Genomic DNA, 17,013 nt, shown 5'->3' on the forward strand with positions numbered 1-17,013 from the left:
AAATTTGCTGGTTACACTAGGTTTTATAGATTGGCACCTATAGACAGTTTTAACTCTAAATTTGCAATGATTTGAAGCACAATAGTTGTGGGAGATAGAGAAAGAAAAAATATTACAACACAAATGAATCTGATTTTTCAAATGTGACTTGTAATATTTTCCTCATCTTTGACAATATAATGAAAATGGCATATTTACAGATCAAATGTCATGCTTCTGATTTAATGTATTTGTTTTTCCCTTTTTAATAGTCTCTCTTTTTTTGCTTTTTTTTTGAAGTATAGCTTACATATAATACTATATTAGTTTCGGTGTACAACAGTGATTCGACATTTATATACATTGCAAATGACCACCACAATAAGTGTAGTAGTCATCTGTCACCATGCAGAGTTATTGGAATATTATTGACTATATTGCTTTAGTGCACATTACATCCCATGACTTATTTATTTAATAACTGTAGGTTTATACCTCTTATTCTCTTTGACCTATTTCACCCAAGCCCCCAGGCTGCCTCCCTCCAGCAACCACCAGTTTGTTCTATGAGTCTGTTTCTGTTCTGTTCGTTTGCTTGTTTTTTAGATTTCACGTATAAGTGAGATCATGTGGTATTTGTCTTTCTTTGTCTGACTTATTTCACTTAGCATAATACCCTCTAGGTCCATCCATGCTGTTGCTATTGGCAAGATAGATTTCGTTGTTTTTTATGACTGAGTAAATATTCCATTGTATATATAACCACATATTCTTTATCCATTCATCCATTCATGGACACTTAGGTTGCTTCTGTATCTTGGCTATTGTAAATAATACTGCAGTGAACTTGAGGGTGCATATATCTTTTCTAATTAGTGTTTTTGTTTTCTTTGGATACCCAGAAACAGAACTGCTGGATCTATGGTAGTTCCATTTTTAACTCATTGAGGATCCTCCATAGTGTTTTCCATAGTGGCTGCACCAATTTACATTCCCACCAACAGTGTATATGTGGGTTCCCTTTTCTCCACGTCCTTGCTAACACGTTATTTTCTTATCTTTTTGATAATAGCAGTTCTGACAGACGTGAGGAGACATCTCATTGTGGTTTTGATTTGCATTTACCTGATGATTAGTGATGTTGAGCATCTTTTCATGTGTTGGCCATCTGTATGTCTTCATTGGAAAAATACCTACACAGTCCCTGCCATTTTTAAATTGGACTGTTTATTTTTTTGTATTGAGTTGCATGAGTTCTTAACCCCTCATATGATATATCATTTGCAAATATATTCTCCCATTCAGCTGGTTGCTTTTTTATCTTGTTGATGGTTTCTTTCATTGTGCAAAGCTTTTTTAGTTTGGTGTAGTTCCATTTATTATTTTTTCTTTTGTTTCCCTGGCCTGTGGAGAGAGCCAAAAAAATATTGCTAAGACTGATGTCAACAAGCACACTACCTATGTTTTCTTATAGGAGTTTTATGGTTTCAGCTCTTATATTTAAATCTTTAATCCATTTTGAGCTAATTTTTTTTCTTTTTTCTTTGTAGTACGCAGGCCTCTAACTGTTGTGGCCTCTCCCGTTGCAGAGCACAGGCTCCGGACGCGCAGGCTCAGCGGCCACGGCTCACAGGCCCAGCCGCTCCGCGGCATGTGGGATCCTCCCAGACTGGGGCACAAACCCGTGTCCCCTGCATTGGCAGGTGGACTCTCAACCACTGCACCACCAGGGAAGCCCTTGAGCTAAATTTTGTATATGGTCCAATTTTATTCTTTTGCATTTTGCTGCCCAGTTTTCCCAACACCATTCATTGAAGAGACTGTCTTTTTTCTACTGTATATCCTTGGCTCCTTTGTTGTAAATTAATTGACCAAATAAGTATGCATTCATTTCTAGGCTCTCTATTCTGTTCCTTTGATCTATGAGTCTGTTTTTATGCCAGTAGCATGGAGTTTTGATTACTATAGCTTTATAGTATAATTTGAAATCAGGGCATATGATACTTCCAGCTTTCTTCTTCTTTCTTAAGATTGCTTTGCCTATCTGGGATCTTTTGTGTTTCCAATCAAATTTTAGGATTATTTGTTCCACTTTTGTGAAAAATGCCATTGGTATTTTAATAGGGATTGTATTGACTCTGTAGATTGCCTTTGAGAGTACAGTCATTTTTAACAATATTAATTCTTCTAATCCATAAACATGGTGTATCTGTCCATCTCTTTGTGTTGTCTTCAGTGTCTTTCATCTGTCTTATCATTTTATGAGTATAGATCTTTTATCTTCTTAGTTAGATTTATTCCTAGATATTTTATTCTTTTTGATGCAGTTGTAAATGGGATCATTTTCTTAATTTCTCTTTCTGGTAGTTTATTATTAGTGTATAGAAATGCAACACATTTTTGTATACTGATTTTGTACCCTGCAACTTTACTGAATTCATTTATTAGTTCTAATAGTTTTCTTTTTTGGTTGAGTTTTTAGGGCTTTCTATATATAGTAGCATGTCATCTGCAAGTAGTGAGTTTTACTTCTTCCTTTCCAATTTGGTTGCTTGTTATCTCTTTTTCTTGTCTGATTGCTGTGGCTAGGACTTCCAATACTATGTTGAATAAGAGTGATGAGAGTGGGCGTCCTTATCTTGTTCCTGATCTTAGATGAAAAGCTTTCTGCTTTTCACCATTGAATATTATGTTAGTTATGGGCTTGTAATATATGGCCTTTATTATGTTGAGGTGTGTTTCTGCTATATCCACTTTGTTGAGAGTTTTGATCATAAATGGATATTGAATTTTTTCAAATGCGTTTCCTTTATCATTGATATGATCATATGATTGTTATCCTTCTTGTTTTCTTAATGTGGAGTATCACATTGATTGATTTGCAGATGGTGAACCATCCTTGCATTCCTGAGATGAATCCCACTTGTTCATGGTGTATGATCCTTTTAATGTATTGTTGAATTTGATTGTTAATAATTTGTTGAGGATTTTTACATATATGTTCATCAGGGATATTAGACTGAAAATTTCTTTTTTTGTAGTGTTTTTGTCTGCTTTTAGTATCAGGATAATGCTGGCCTCCTAGAATGAGTTTGGAAGCATTCCTTTTTCTTCAACTTTTTGGACAAGTTTGAGAAGGATAGGTATTAGCTCTTCTTTAAATGTTTGGTAGAATTTACATGTCAACTGTTGTTTGTTGGGAGTTGGTCTTTATTACTGATTCAACTTCATTACTATTGATTCATGTGTTCAGATTTTCTGCCTCTTCCTGATTTAGTTGTTGAAGGTTGTTTCTAGGAATTTATACAGTCCTTCTAGGTTGTCCAATTTGTTGATATATAATTGTTTGTCATAATCTCTTATGATCCTTTGTATTTCTGTGGGGTCAGTTGTAATTTCTCCTCTTTCAATTCTGATTTTATTTATTTGGACCTTTTTCTTTTTTTCTTGATGAGTCTGGCCAAAGGTATATCAATTTTGTTTATCTTTTTAAAGGACCAGCTCTCAGTTTTATTAATTTTTTTAGTCTCTGTTTTTTTAGTCTCTATTATATTTATTTCTCCTTTCATCTTTATTATTTTCTTCCTTCTACTCTTTTTGGGCTTTATTTGTTTTTCTTTAAGTTGTTCCTTTAGGTGTAAGGTTAGTTGTTTAACTGAGATTTTTCTTGTTTTCTGAGTTAGGCCTGTATTGCTATAAACTTCCTCTTAGATTTATTTTTGCTGGATCCCGTAGATTTTGAAACATTGTGTTTCCATTTTCTTTCATTTCAGGTGTTTTCTTATTTCCTCTTTGATTTCTTCAGTGACCCATTGGTTGTTTAAAAGTATATTGTTTAACCTTCATGTATTTGTGTTTTTCCAGTTTTCTTCATGTAATTGATTTCTAGTTTCATACTGTTTTAATCAGAAAATATGATTGATATTATTTTAATCTTCTTAAATTTACTGCAACTTGTTTTGTGACCTAACATGCCATCTATCCTGGGGAATGTTCCATGTGTACTTGAAAAAATGTGTATTCTTCTGTTTTGGGGTGGAATGTTCTGTATATGGTTCACCCTTGAACAACAGGTGTTAAAGGCACCAGCCCTCTTGTATAACTTTGCAATCCCCTTGCCATATCTTCATTTCCACATCCACAGATTCAACCAACCACAGATTGTGTAGTACTGTAGTATTTATGTAGTGAAATAAATCCAAAGAGAAGTGGACCCATACAGTTCAAACACATGTTCTTCAAGGGTCAGTGGTATATCTGTTAAGTCCATCAGGCTTAATGTGTCATTTAAGGCCAATATTTCTTTACTGATTTTCTGTCTGGATGATCTATCCATTGATATAGTAGGATATTAAAGTCCCTTACTATTCAATATTATTGTATTACTGTCAATTTCTCCCTTTATGTCTGCTAATATTTACTTTGTGTATTTGGGAGCTCTTATGTTGGGTGCATAGATATTTACAGTAAGTCCCCTACATATGAACCTTCAAGTTGTGAACTTTCAAAGATGCGAACGTGCATTTGCATGTCCAATCACTTAAGTTAGTTCACAAGTCTGGCGTACATTGTCACGTGCATGCATCCTCTACAAGTGGTTGTGCTTTTGTGTACTTTATAGTACTGTATAGAGTACAGTAGTACAGTATTTTTGTTTCAAGCCCAGGATGTCCAGAAGCAAGCATAAAAGCAGCGGTGATGTAGCTGGTACTGCTAAGAAGTGCCAGCTCTTGTACTGTACTACTGTACTTTTCAAGGTACTGTACTGTAAGATTAAAAATGTTTTCTTTATTTTTTGTGTTTGTTTTTTATGTATTATTTGTGTGAAAAGTATTATAAACCTATTACAGTACAATACTATATAGCCAATTGTGTTAGTTGGGTACCTAGGCTAACTTCATTGGACTTACGAACAAATTGGACTTACAAATGCGCTCTTGGAACAGAATTCGTTCATATGTAGGGGACTTATGGTACAAGTTTTATATCCTCTTATTGTATTGATCCCTTTATCATTATGTGATGCCTTTGTCTTTTGTTACAGTCTTTGTTTTAAAGTCTATTTTGTCTGATATAAGTATTCCTATTCAGCTTTTTCATTTTCATTTGCGTGGAATATTTTTTTCATCCTTTCACTCTCAGTCTGTGTGTAGCTTTAGATCGGAAGTGAGTCTCTTGTAGGCAGCATATATATGGGTCTTTTTTTTTTAATCCATTCAGATACCTTATGTCTTTTGATTAGAACATTTAGTCCATTTATATTTAAAGTAACTATTGCTAGGCATGCACTTATTGCCATTTTGTTAATTGTTTTCTTGTTGTTTTTATAGTTCTTTTCTGCTCCTTTTTTCTTCTCTCTTACCATAAGGTTTATATAGAATAACATATGTGTATACCAGTCTATTTAAGTTGATGATCACTTAAGTTTGAGCTCATTGTAAAAGCACTGTAGTTTTACTACCCCCTGCTATGTTTTATGTTTTTGAGGTCATATTTTTACTTTGTGTATTGCTTGACTAATTATTTTAGATATAGATGATTTTACTACTGTCTTCACTATATGTTTGCCTTTACCAGTGAGATTTTTTTCTTTCACAATTTTCTTGCTTCTAGTTATGGCCTTTTCTTTTCCATTTAAAGAAGTGCCATTAACATATCTTGTAAGACCGGTTCATTAGTGATGAACTCCTTTTGCTTGTCTGGGAAATTCTCTTCTTCAATTGTGAATGATAGCTTTGTTGGGTGTAGTATTCTTAGTTGTAAGGGTTTATTTCATTTAGCACTTTGAATATTGTGACAGTCCTTCTTGGCCTATAAAGTTTCTGCTGAAAAATCAGCTGATAGTCTTATGGGGGTTCCCTTGTATGTAACTAGCTATTTTTCTCTTGTTGCTTTTAAGATTCTTTCTTTATCTTCAACTTTTGAAATATTAATTTAAATGTGTCTTGGTATGGGTCCTTGTGGTTTCCCCTTGTTTGGAACTCTCTTTGGTTCCTGGACCTGGATGTCTGTTTCCTTCACCAGGAAATTTTCAGCTTTCATTTCTTCAAGTAGGTTTTCTGTCCCTTTTTCTCATTCTTCTCCTTCTAGGACCCCTATATTGTGAATGTTATGTTGGCCCAGAGGTCCCTTAAACTACCCTCATTTTTAAAAAATTCTTTTTTCTTTTTTTTTCTTCCAGTTAGGTGATTTCTACAACCCTTTCTTCTAGATCACTGATCCTTTCTTCTGCATCTCTAATCTGCTATTCATGCCCTCTAGTATATTTTTCATTTCAGTAATTATATTCCTCAGTTCTGATTGGTTCTTTTTTATATTTTCTATCTCTTTGTTGAAGTTCTCACTGAGTTCATCCATTCTTTTCCCAAATTTGGTAAGCATCATTATGACTATTACTTAGAACTCTTTTTCTGGTAATCTCTAGTTCATTTAGTTCTTTTTCTGAGGTTTCATCTTATTCTTTTGTTAAATGGTATTCCTTTGTTTCCTCATTTTGTCTAACTATCTGTTTTTGTTTCTATGTATTAGGTACATCAGCTACATCTCCAGGTTTTGAAAGAATGGGCTTATGTAGATGGTGTCTAGTGGGGCCCAATGGTGCAATCCCCCCTCATTATTAAAGCCAGGTCTTCAGGTGTGTACTCTGTGTAGGCTGCATGCACACACCTGTTATGGTTGGGCCATGATTGCTGCTGCTAGACAGGATTGGCCCCCAGGTTGCCTGGCTTTGAAGCTTGCATGCAACTGCTGTGGATGTCCTGGTGGGCACTCGTCCTCAGCCTGACTATCTATGAGGTCTGGCCAAGACTACTATAGATCCACTGATGCACAAGGCTGTCTGTCGCTCAGTGTGACTGGCTGTGAGGTCTGGCTGCAACTGTTGTAGGTGAGCTGGTGTGCAAGGCTGGACCCTAGGAGTGGAAGCCGTTTTGGAGGGGGTGCTGGTGCTGGCCAGGGCCACCTGCTGGATGGGGCAGAGCAGGGTTTGGAGCGTCACTGGTGCTTGTTGAGATGGCCTGCTGGGTGGGGCTGGGTGGGAGTTTCTTTGGAGGGGTTAGCCCAGGTGGATGGGTTAAGCATGGTTGGTATTCAGAAGAACACCAGGGTGGGATGCAAGGTATTAGCTAGGTTGGTGGAAAGTTTAAAAAAAAATGTCTGCCAGACCCAGGCCATCTAGGTGGAAGGAGAGTAAAAAAGGAAAAATAAAATGTTCTTGCTATTGCTTCTGTCCCTGGAGAAAGTTCCACCGGATCCCTGAGCCTCTAACACATGGCCTAAAATTAAGCAATGAATCTCTCCTCCTCATATGACCCAGGCTGCCTCTGTGCTCAGACTGAGAGCAAGTGAGTTTGTATGGGAGCCCTTTAAGAGCAGAATCTTCCTTTTCCCTAGCTCTCCAGCTCTCCCGGAGGTAAGCTCTGCAGGTTTTCAAAGCTAGACATTATGGGGGCTCATCTTCCTGGTGCAGGTCCCCTGAGCTGGGAGCCTGAGGTGGGGATCAGAACCCTTGCTCCTCAGTGGGAACCTCCAAGGTTGTGATACCCTCCTGCTTGTGGGTCACCACACTGGGGGTATAGGTTCAAACTAGACCGCATCTCTGCCTGCTCCTACCCATCTCAGTGTAGCCTTTTCTTTATATCCTTAGACGTAGAACTGTTTTGGTAGTCTTCAGGCCATTCACAGAGATAGCTGTCCCATATGTAGTTGTAGTTTGGTGTGTCCATGGCAGAAGGTAAGCTCAGGCTCTTCCTACTCTTCCACCTTTTTTTTTTTTTAATTGAAGTATAGTTGACTTACAATGTTGTGTTAATTTCTGCTGTACAGCAGGGTCATTCAGTTATACATACACACATGCACACACACACATATACACACATTCTTTTTTATACTTTTTCATCTTGATCAGGAGCCTATTTGTTATCTCTTGAAACCTATTCCTGTTATGGAGTTGGTGATTAGATTGCATTTGCCTACCTACAGTTGAATAGTAATTGGTAAAATTTTACAATTGGTAATTGGTGAAATATTACAACAGAAAGAATTTGATAGATTATTTGAGTTTACAGATGCTGGAGTTTGACTTGTAGAAGCAGTTAACTGATCTCAGAGGAGCAACTGTGAGTCATACTTGAATCATTTTTCAGCAAATGTCCAATGGTGAATTGCTTCTTTTCTAAATGCCTTTAGTTATTTATATCATCTTCTGTGGTGGATCATAATTACTTTAATTTGTTTTGAAAGAAAATGATTAATAACTACTGCCAAAAATATATGATGCATAAAGTGTATTTTACATCATATGGAACTTTGAACCTTATATATTCTTAATAAATGGCTCTATATTATGAAGTGTGGTTGTTATAATAATTTTGCTTGAAGAATAGTTAGTGTTTGCTATTTAGAAAGAATGAAAGCAATAATATCACTCTTGGTTGGATAGGAACTCTAGGAACTTACTAGATCCAAACATGAGTTGCCTTTTATAGGTCAAGGTGGTTGAATATTAGAAATTTTATATGGTTTAACCTCAACTCTCCAAACGCCTTACTTGTCGTATTTGTAGCACCTGCAGGAACCTTTTATTCAACATATACAAGAACAAACTCATGATCTTCTTTTGCAAAGCTGCTGTCCCTGCATTAGGAGATGTACCATTGTCCATTCAGTTCAGTAAGCTGGAAACCTATGCCCCATCTTTTATACCTGATGCTGTGAAATTTTGTCCGTGTCTTTGTCTAGGACTGCTTTCTATGCCCAGCTACTATAGCTTACTGTCATTTCCCCAGATCAGGGTGTGCAATGTTTCTTGCTGCCATCAATCCTCTGTACATATTGCACTCCCTATTTGGAACACTCTCTGTGTACACCTGTCATGTCTCTCCTTTACTACATAAATTTCTATTAATCTTTCAAAGTTCTTCAGCTTTAGTACCTTGGGAAAGCCTTTATGTTTTCACTAACATATGTCAGATTCCTTTTTTTTTTTTTTTTTTTTTTGCGGTACGCGGGCCTCTCACTGTTGTGGCCTCTCCTGCTGCGGAGCACAGGCTCCAGATGTGCAGGCTCAGCGGCCATGGCTCACGGGCGCAGCTGCTCCATGGCATGTGGGATCCTCCCGGACCGGGGCACGAACCCGTGTCCCCTGCATCGGCAGGCGGACTCTCAACCACTGCGCCACCAGGGAAGCCCCTGTCAGATTCCTTTTAATATCTCTCCTGGAACTGTGTTTTTTTTTTTTTCTTTGTAATGTTTGCCTCCATTTTTTAAAAGGTATTTAGTGGTATTCTTCACATAAAATAAAATTTATTCTTCTCATGTGGATAGTTTGGTGAGTTTTGTTAAATGTGTAACTACCACTACAGTCAAGATATATAACATTTTCATCAGCACAAAAAGTGACTCATGCCCGTTTGCAGTCAATCTCCTCTCCTATCCTTCAGCCTCTGATTTCCATCCTATGGTTTTGCTTTATTCAGAATGTCATGTAGACAAAATACATAGTATATCACTTTATTGTCCAGCTTCTTTTACTTAGCATAATGGTTTTGAGATTCATTTACATTTTTGCATGTATCAATAGTTCACTCCTTTATTTATGAGTAAAATCTCGTTATATGGTATACTACAATTTGTTTATCCATTCAATCCATTCATTTGTTAATACACATTTGGGTTGTTTCCAGGTTCTGGCTATTAGTCATCCCTATGTTTTCCAAATGGGCTATACTATTATTCTATTTTGCACTTCGACCAACAATATGTGAGAGTTCTAGTTGCTCTGTACCCTCACCAGTGATTGGTATCATAAGTCTTTTCAAATTTAGCCATTTTAGCAGTGTAGTAATATTTTATTGTGGTTATTAATTTGTGTTTTCCTAATGCGTAATGGTGTTCATTATCTTTTCATGTGTTTATTGACATTTGTATACCTTCTTTGGTAAAGTATTTGTTCAAATCTTCTGTCCACTTTTCAGGCATTGTTTTCTTACTATTGAATTGTAAGAGTTTTTAAAAATATATTCTGGATAAAAGTTTATATTTTTAAATTAGATATTTGCTTTGTCAAACTGTTTTAAAAAGTGTACTATTTTACATCCCTGCCAGCAGTATATGAGAGTGCTAATAACTCCACTCCTCGTCAACACTTGCTATAGTCACCCTTTCTAATTTTAGCCATTAATAGGTGTGTGTGCATGTGTGTGTGTGTGTGTGTAATAGGCTTTATTTTTTAGAACAGTTTTTGGTTTACTAAAAGATTTTGATTTATTGAAATGTAGAAAGTTTCCATATACCCTGCACCCAGTTTTCCCTATTAATGACATCTTACTTTAAGATAGCATATTTTTTATAATAATGAACCAATTCATTATCATTTATTAAAGTCCATACTTTATTTAGATTTCCTTAGTTTTTCCCATATTCTAGGATGCTATCTAGAAAAACAAATTAAGTTGTCATGAATCCTTAGGTTCCTTTTGGTTGTGAGTTTTTTTCCATTTTGTTTCTAATTTTCATTTCTCTAATAGCTAGGAATGAACATTTTTACATATGCTTATTTGCCATCTCTGTATCTCCTTTGGTGAAGTGTCTGTTCAAATCTTTTGCTCATTTTTATTGTTTTTTTTTTAAATTATTGAGTTGTGAGAGGTTTTTTTGTTAAAAATTCTGGCTACAAGTTTTAAATCAGATTTTTTTTAACAAAGTTTTACTCCCAGTCTATGGTTTGTGCCTTGTCTTTCCAATTCCTGAACAGTATCTTTTGAAGAGCAAAAGTTTGCAGTTTTGATGAAGTCCAATTTATCAATGTTTTCTTTATATGGTTCATGCTTGTTGTGACTTTTCAATAAATCTTTGCCTAACCCAAGGTAAAAACATTTTTCTCCTATGTTTCTTCTACAAGCTTTATAAAACTTCAGTTTTTATATTTAGATCTTTGGAAGTTTATTAATAACAATCTACATAACAATTTGAATTTTGATTTTATGAAATTGAACATGTTTTTCAGATCAGTTTTACACTCACACAAGTAAAATGTATATACAGTAAGTCCCCTACATGTGAATGAATTCCGTTTTGACAGCACATTCATAAGTCCAATTTGTTTGTAAGTCCAACAAAGTTAGCCTAGCTACCCAACTAACACAGTCAGCTATATAGTACGTACTGTAATAGGTTTATAACAGTTTTCACACAAATAATACATAAAAAACAAACAGAAAAAATAAAACATTTTTAATCTTACAGTAGAGTACCTTGAAAAGTACAGTAGTACAGTACCACAGCTGGCATACAGGGGCTGGCATCGAGTGAACAAGCAAGAATAGTTACTGACTGGAGGAGGGAGAGGAGGGTGGGGATAGTAGAGCTGAAGGATCGTCAGCATTAGGAGACAGAGGGCAAGCTGCAGTTTCATTCATGCCTGATGTTGATGGCACAGGTTCTGGTTCCTTGCTGGAACCAGATGCACGTTTGCATCTTTTGAAAGTTTCTAACTTGAAGTTTCGTATGTAGGGGACTGACTGTATTTTAAATTTTCAATGACTCAGTATTCTTTCTTTTACATCTCACAGTTCTTGGATTGCCTATGACACTAAAAGTTCTTTCCATGTCAGCATTACAATTCAGTTTCTATTTGAAATATATAAATATTGTGTGTCAGTCAGAGTTCCTTGGTTGCAAGCAGTAGAAGCCAGAAGCCAACTCTGCTTCTGTTAGCTAAACAGGTAGTTTATTGGAAGACTATTAAAGAGCTGAAGAACCAGGCTTTAAATAGAAGGAACTGATTAGCTCTAAAGGGTCTTGGAAGTATGAACTGTTCCATTGTCTTGCTTAGTCATTTCTACTGTAATAGATGACCTGAAACCATCTCTTTGTCTTGGGTAGGGTAGGGGTAGAGGAATAGTCCTTTGGCTATTGCCTCACAATTAAAACTGATGTCTGGCAGGGGCTGGGAAATGAAAACTGTCAACTGTCTTAGCTTGTTAAGTCGGTCACGTGCTCACCCATTGGCTAGGAAGGGTGTCCTGATCAATAGCCCTGTCAGACTATATTCAGTGGAGGAAAAGGTCCTTCCCTAAAACGAGTTTTGGGTGCTAATACTTAAAGGAGGGATGGATTCTGGGCAGCCCCAAACAACAAATGTTCTTTCTATATAATGTGTTGCCTTGAAACTCTCCTTCTCGCTTATGTATATGGGTGTGTGTGTATTTCATCCCATATACGGAAAACAAAATGATGCATAAATAGGTATGTCTAATGAAGTAATTAGTCTGGCCAAAATTCGTCACTGAAAAACCAACTGGTAGTTCAGATTTAAGAGAGAAAATACATGGTACTAGAAAGAGAAAGAAATGGAATCTAGGACAACTATATTCTAGTTCCTTCTCTGTATATAAACTAGCTGTGGGATCTTGACAAGTCTTTTAATCTGTTTGAGTCTCAGTTTACTTAACTATAGAATAAAATTATTAAAATATATTATGTCTATGTCTCTTCCTGCTCTAAATTCTATAATTCTAAGGCTGTCATCTGTGTGAATATTAGTTGTTCCTGTGTTGAGAACAGTAGTTATAACAAGAAAACTGAATACACAGAGACATACATACATAGGCATGCTAGGTTGCCAGACAAAATACAGGAAACCCAGTTAAATTTGAATTTCAGATAAACAGCAAATAATTTTTACTATGTCTAAAATTATTTGTTGTTTATCTGAAATTCAAGTTTAACTGGGTATTCTCTATTTTTCCTTGCTAAATCTGGCTGCCCTAAGACAGACAGACAGACACAAACACAGAATCAATGAACAGGAAGAATTACAGGCAGGTTCTTGGATTAGTATTGTTTATGCAACTCCTTCTTAAGTGAATCTATAGCAGCTTCAGTATAATTTTTCAGCTCAACTCAGGGGGTTTTCTAGATGAAATAAAATCCTATCCCTTCATTATAGGACTGTCTTGATTTAGTCTCTTTCAAGAAATAATGATTTTTAATTCAAGAAAATATTTCTTATTGAACTTCACGAATGAATTTGCTAAATGTCCTATCATCTACAAGCTCATGCTAATTTTTCACCTGGAGCAGAGAAGTAGTTTCCCAAGCAGCTTAATGGGTTGCTGACTGAATGAGTATTTTGCCTTGCTGAGAGCTGAGGTTGACTCTATCAATAAAACCCATTGGCTTTTTTAATCGCCTATGTTTTGTGTTCCTGTACCTACTAATCACACCGAAGCTGCTTATCCTTCATCATCTTGGTTTTGATGGATACTTTATATGATAAATCCAGACCTTCAGCACTGAGTAATCACTTGGGGATTCCTGCTTATGAAGGTTCAATAACTATACAACAGTGATACTGTTGATATATGAGCTCTTTTTCTTTCATGCTTTCCCCACTACATGTACCAAAATGACACAATATACAAAGACAGAATATGTCTTTGTAATTTGCAATTGCATATTTTAACTTTGACATATAATGCATGGGAGCTTAATCTGAACAAGGACTTCTCATTTGTAAGTCATATTCCTGGTATTCGGGGGCGTGCATGCTTTTAAAGACAAAATTTAATTTATCAACGAGAGTAAATTCTCTTTTGTTGTACCTCTAATATGGTAGGTTAGTTTAGTAATCTCTCTTAACTCTCAAAGCCATCTCTCTATGGCTTTGCTGTCAGAAAATGTACTAGTGTAAAACTAAAGTAGTAGAATGAAAAACACCTGATCGATTGGTTGCTTAGATAAAAGAAATGAACACAAAAGAAAATCGCTTGATTGTATTGAGACCCAAGTGAAAAGTAAATGAATTTTGTGATAGTGATGTGGAGATTTTATAAATCATATAAAATAGAATTTCCCAGTAGTTTGGTAAATAAATGGAAAATTCCACAATTCCTTCACTAAATTTATTCCCAAAAATCATGGCCAGGAGAAAATGCTGAGTCACATATTCATACATTTCCTAAACATGTTTAGTAAAATAGATTTCTTGCTTATCTAAACTTCTTCCCAGTCTATGAAGAGCTTTTTATTACATATTCTCTGGAGTCCTAATTTTTTTTCCTGCTCATGCATTTAATAATGTCTACTTAAGTCTACTTTGTAGCTTTAACACTGAACTTTAGTAAGCATTCTCTTTCTACTCTTTGCAAATTTAAATTTTTATAAATTTAGCTTATGTTTTATTTTTATTATATCAATTTATCTGGGCATGTATCTCATGTAGGACAGACTGAAAAGAAAAGAACAAGAACCTTATTTCTCATCCTTATCAAGCTGTGTTGTTTCATGTCCTACAAAATGGCCTTACACTCTGGGTTTCCCTCCTAAGATTTTCATGATCTAATAGAATTGTTTCTTGACATTTCCCCTCCTTTACCCCACTATTCACATATCAAAATTCATCTACTACCATGAGTCCATTAAATCAAAACCTCACTAAATAGCTGGTTGAAAGTTTATTCTCAACTGTATCTGTTTCTTTCTGTCTCCACAGAATTTCCCTCTTCTGCCTGACTTTATCTCTTGCTCGGACTACTGCAGTAGGCTTCTAGTGGTCTCTCTGTTGCTGCCATTCCTCCTCCATACCCATTCTCCAACAGGCACCCAGCAATCATTTCAGGGCCTACAAGGCCCCATGTGAGCAGCTCTTGCCTGTCTCTCAACTGCAAAAGTATAATTTTCAAACAATTATTTAACTCATTAATGAGGAAACCAGTGAGATAAAAAGTTGGTTCAGAGAAGGATGTAAGACACAAATGTATCAGTGGAAGAATGATCAGTGGAAAAATAAAAGCAAAGAAAGTTGGAATAATAATGGTAAGTTAGATATAACATGGGTTAAATACTACAGAAAAATAAAATCATAGCCTTTGGGATTATTTGCTGTACCAGGAAGAAATCAGTTTATCGGTTTCTGGTAAATTAATATATACCTTTACAGAGATAAAAAGTCCCTGGTTTTAATCAATGGTAAATAGTGAGTTACAACCCCCAAGAGTCAGATGATTCTTAGGCAACTTGTTAGATAATACACTAGTATGACTACAAACATCACATTAGTCATCTTTTTTGCCTTACATTCTTAATTTTCAAAACTTGTCTACCCGTACTCTCCCCTTTGGTCACCAGGGTTCTTGCTACACTGACCTACTTTCCATTTCTTTAGGCTTTTGTGCTTACCATTCCCTGTGCCTGAAATGTTTGGCTACCTCATTCTTCAGGTCACACCTCTCGGATGGTCCTTATCTCAATGTTCTATCTAAATCCCTTTCCCTCACCTACATCTGATTCTCTCTGTAGGTCATCATCCTTTTCCTTTATTCCACAGCAGTGGTGAAAATCTGAACATATATATGGGTGTATTTGTTTCTTCACTAAAGTATCAATATAAGCTACATGAGGGCTGACACATCATCTTTCTTGTTTGTTACTACATTTCTCTTGCCAAGAACAATGGCTACTCATGATGGGTGTTTGATAATTACATGTTAAATTGATGAATGTCTAAAGACTTGTCATAATGTACTTTCTAAGATTTTCAGATTTTATTCAAATTTCATCTGAACAAGGGCTGCCATGTGTTCTTCTAAAGAAGGCATTAGATTTAATGGGAAATAGAGGAGTTTAAGTACCTGATACATTGGACCTTGAAGGTCAGAGCTTCAGGTCACATGGTCTAAGCCTGAAATCCTTCCTGAAAATACATTTCCAAAGGTCCCATCCCACAATCAAAATACCCTCTCCTTGATTTTATATATATATATATATATATATATATATATATATATACACACACATATGTTCTCATATATAACTGTCAGTTATCACAGTGGCTTATAGTCCTTGTTAAAGGTGCGGGTTTCTGCCCTCCTCTACCCTCAGGAGAGATCTTGATGCCATAGTTTGCCTGAAGCCCAGGAATCTTCATTTTAAATAACATCTGGAGATTCTGACATTGTTGGTCTGTGAACCACATGTTGAGAAATACTGGTCTAGGAAATCCAAATATCCAGTTGTATGCCTGGGTATTTGCATACTACTTCAAGGTTAGCCAAACAAAAACCTGGGGAAACTTGCTTTGGGAGTTTGGCTCCCAAGCACAAGGTCTTACAGTGATCAGTCACACATTCAACAGGATCAATAAAGTTGCAGAATTACTTAGACTAGGATGAGAGGTTTGCATAGTTTGCAAAACTTAGCTAAAAGCTACACTAGCAATAAGCTGGTGACTATAAAAATGAAAGAGTTTTAAAGTTTGAAACTGCTCAAGGGACCTTATTTATGTTCTACAGATTGTCCCCCATGGATTTTAGTTTCCAATTTGAAGATGTTAAGGCAGTTCTGTAATAAATTTTGGTAAAACAAGGCAAGTCCTTTGAATGGCTACTTGTAAAGTTTCCTCTTTTTTGCTGTTCACGTCTTGGTTCACCCAAGTTCAGATGGACAGATAGCCCAGAATAATTTACCAGCTTTAGCAGGAATCTGGATGATCCCTGTGACTTTCTTGCTGGGGGAGCATACAGAGGAAAAGATACCACACACATACTCATATCCCTGTTTCCACGCACACTGTGAGGTATCTCAGCTGATGTAGTAGGAAAAACTAAAGGAATGCATAATCCTGCTCAAAGGAGACTTTATTTTCAATCAGCAGTGTCTAATATAAAATAAATAGGAAAAAAAGGGTTAATTTACCTACCTTGTATATATATTGGGCCTAGACTGACCTGAAGTTGAAAAAGAAGACATTGGATGCTCAGAGAGGAGTGAAAAGTCCCAAAGGACAGCCTAGGAGCATCTCCTGTCCCTGAGGTACTATACTTTCTGTTCAGCCAGTGAAAGACCCACCTTGCCATTTCTTATTCACTAGCTATTTCTATAAGCTGTTATTGGAGCAACAATTTTGGTCAGTCAGGTAGTCTATTTGGGCAAACAACCAGTGTAGATAATTTTGATTCACTGAATTGACTCGATGTTTCACTAAACTTGGATAAATCTGGTGGATGTCTTGTGCCTTGAGGACAAACTTTGAAA

At 36.1% G+C, this 17,013-nt stretch overlaps 1 long non-coding RNA gene across 5 annotated transcripts in view; it reads left to right on the forward strand.

Moving 5' to 3' along the window:
- The window catches only part of LOC111183562 (uncharacterized), a 152,985-nt gene that overhangs the window by 18,579 nt on the left and 117,393 nt on the right, over positions 1–17,013 (forward strand). For all 5 annotated transcript variants that reach the window (XR_016392734.1, XR_016392737.1, XR_016392735.1 and 2 more), the window contains exon 1: positions 1–17,013. This exon is cut by the window's left edge and continues 18,579 nt beyond it; it is cut by the window's right edge and continues 38,379 nt beyond it. This is a non-coding gene — a long non-coding RNA (uncharacterized LOC111183562).

Source organism: Delphinapterus leucas, chromosome 3 (assembly GCF_059928025.1).
Source record: "Delphinapterus leucas isolate spDelLeu-1000000601 "Yukka" chromosome 3, BTC_Dleu_Yukka2, whole genome shotgun sequence".
Taxonomy (NCBI): domain Eukaryota; kingdom Metazoa; phylum Chordata; class Mammalia; order Artiodactyla; family Monodontidae; genus Delphinapterus; species Delphinapterus leucas.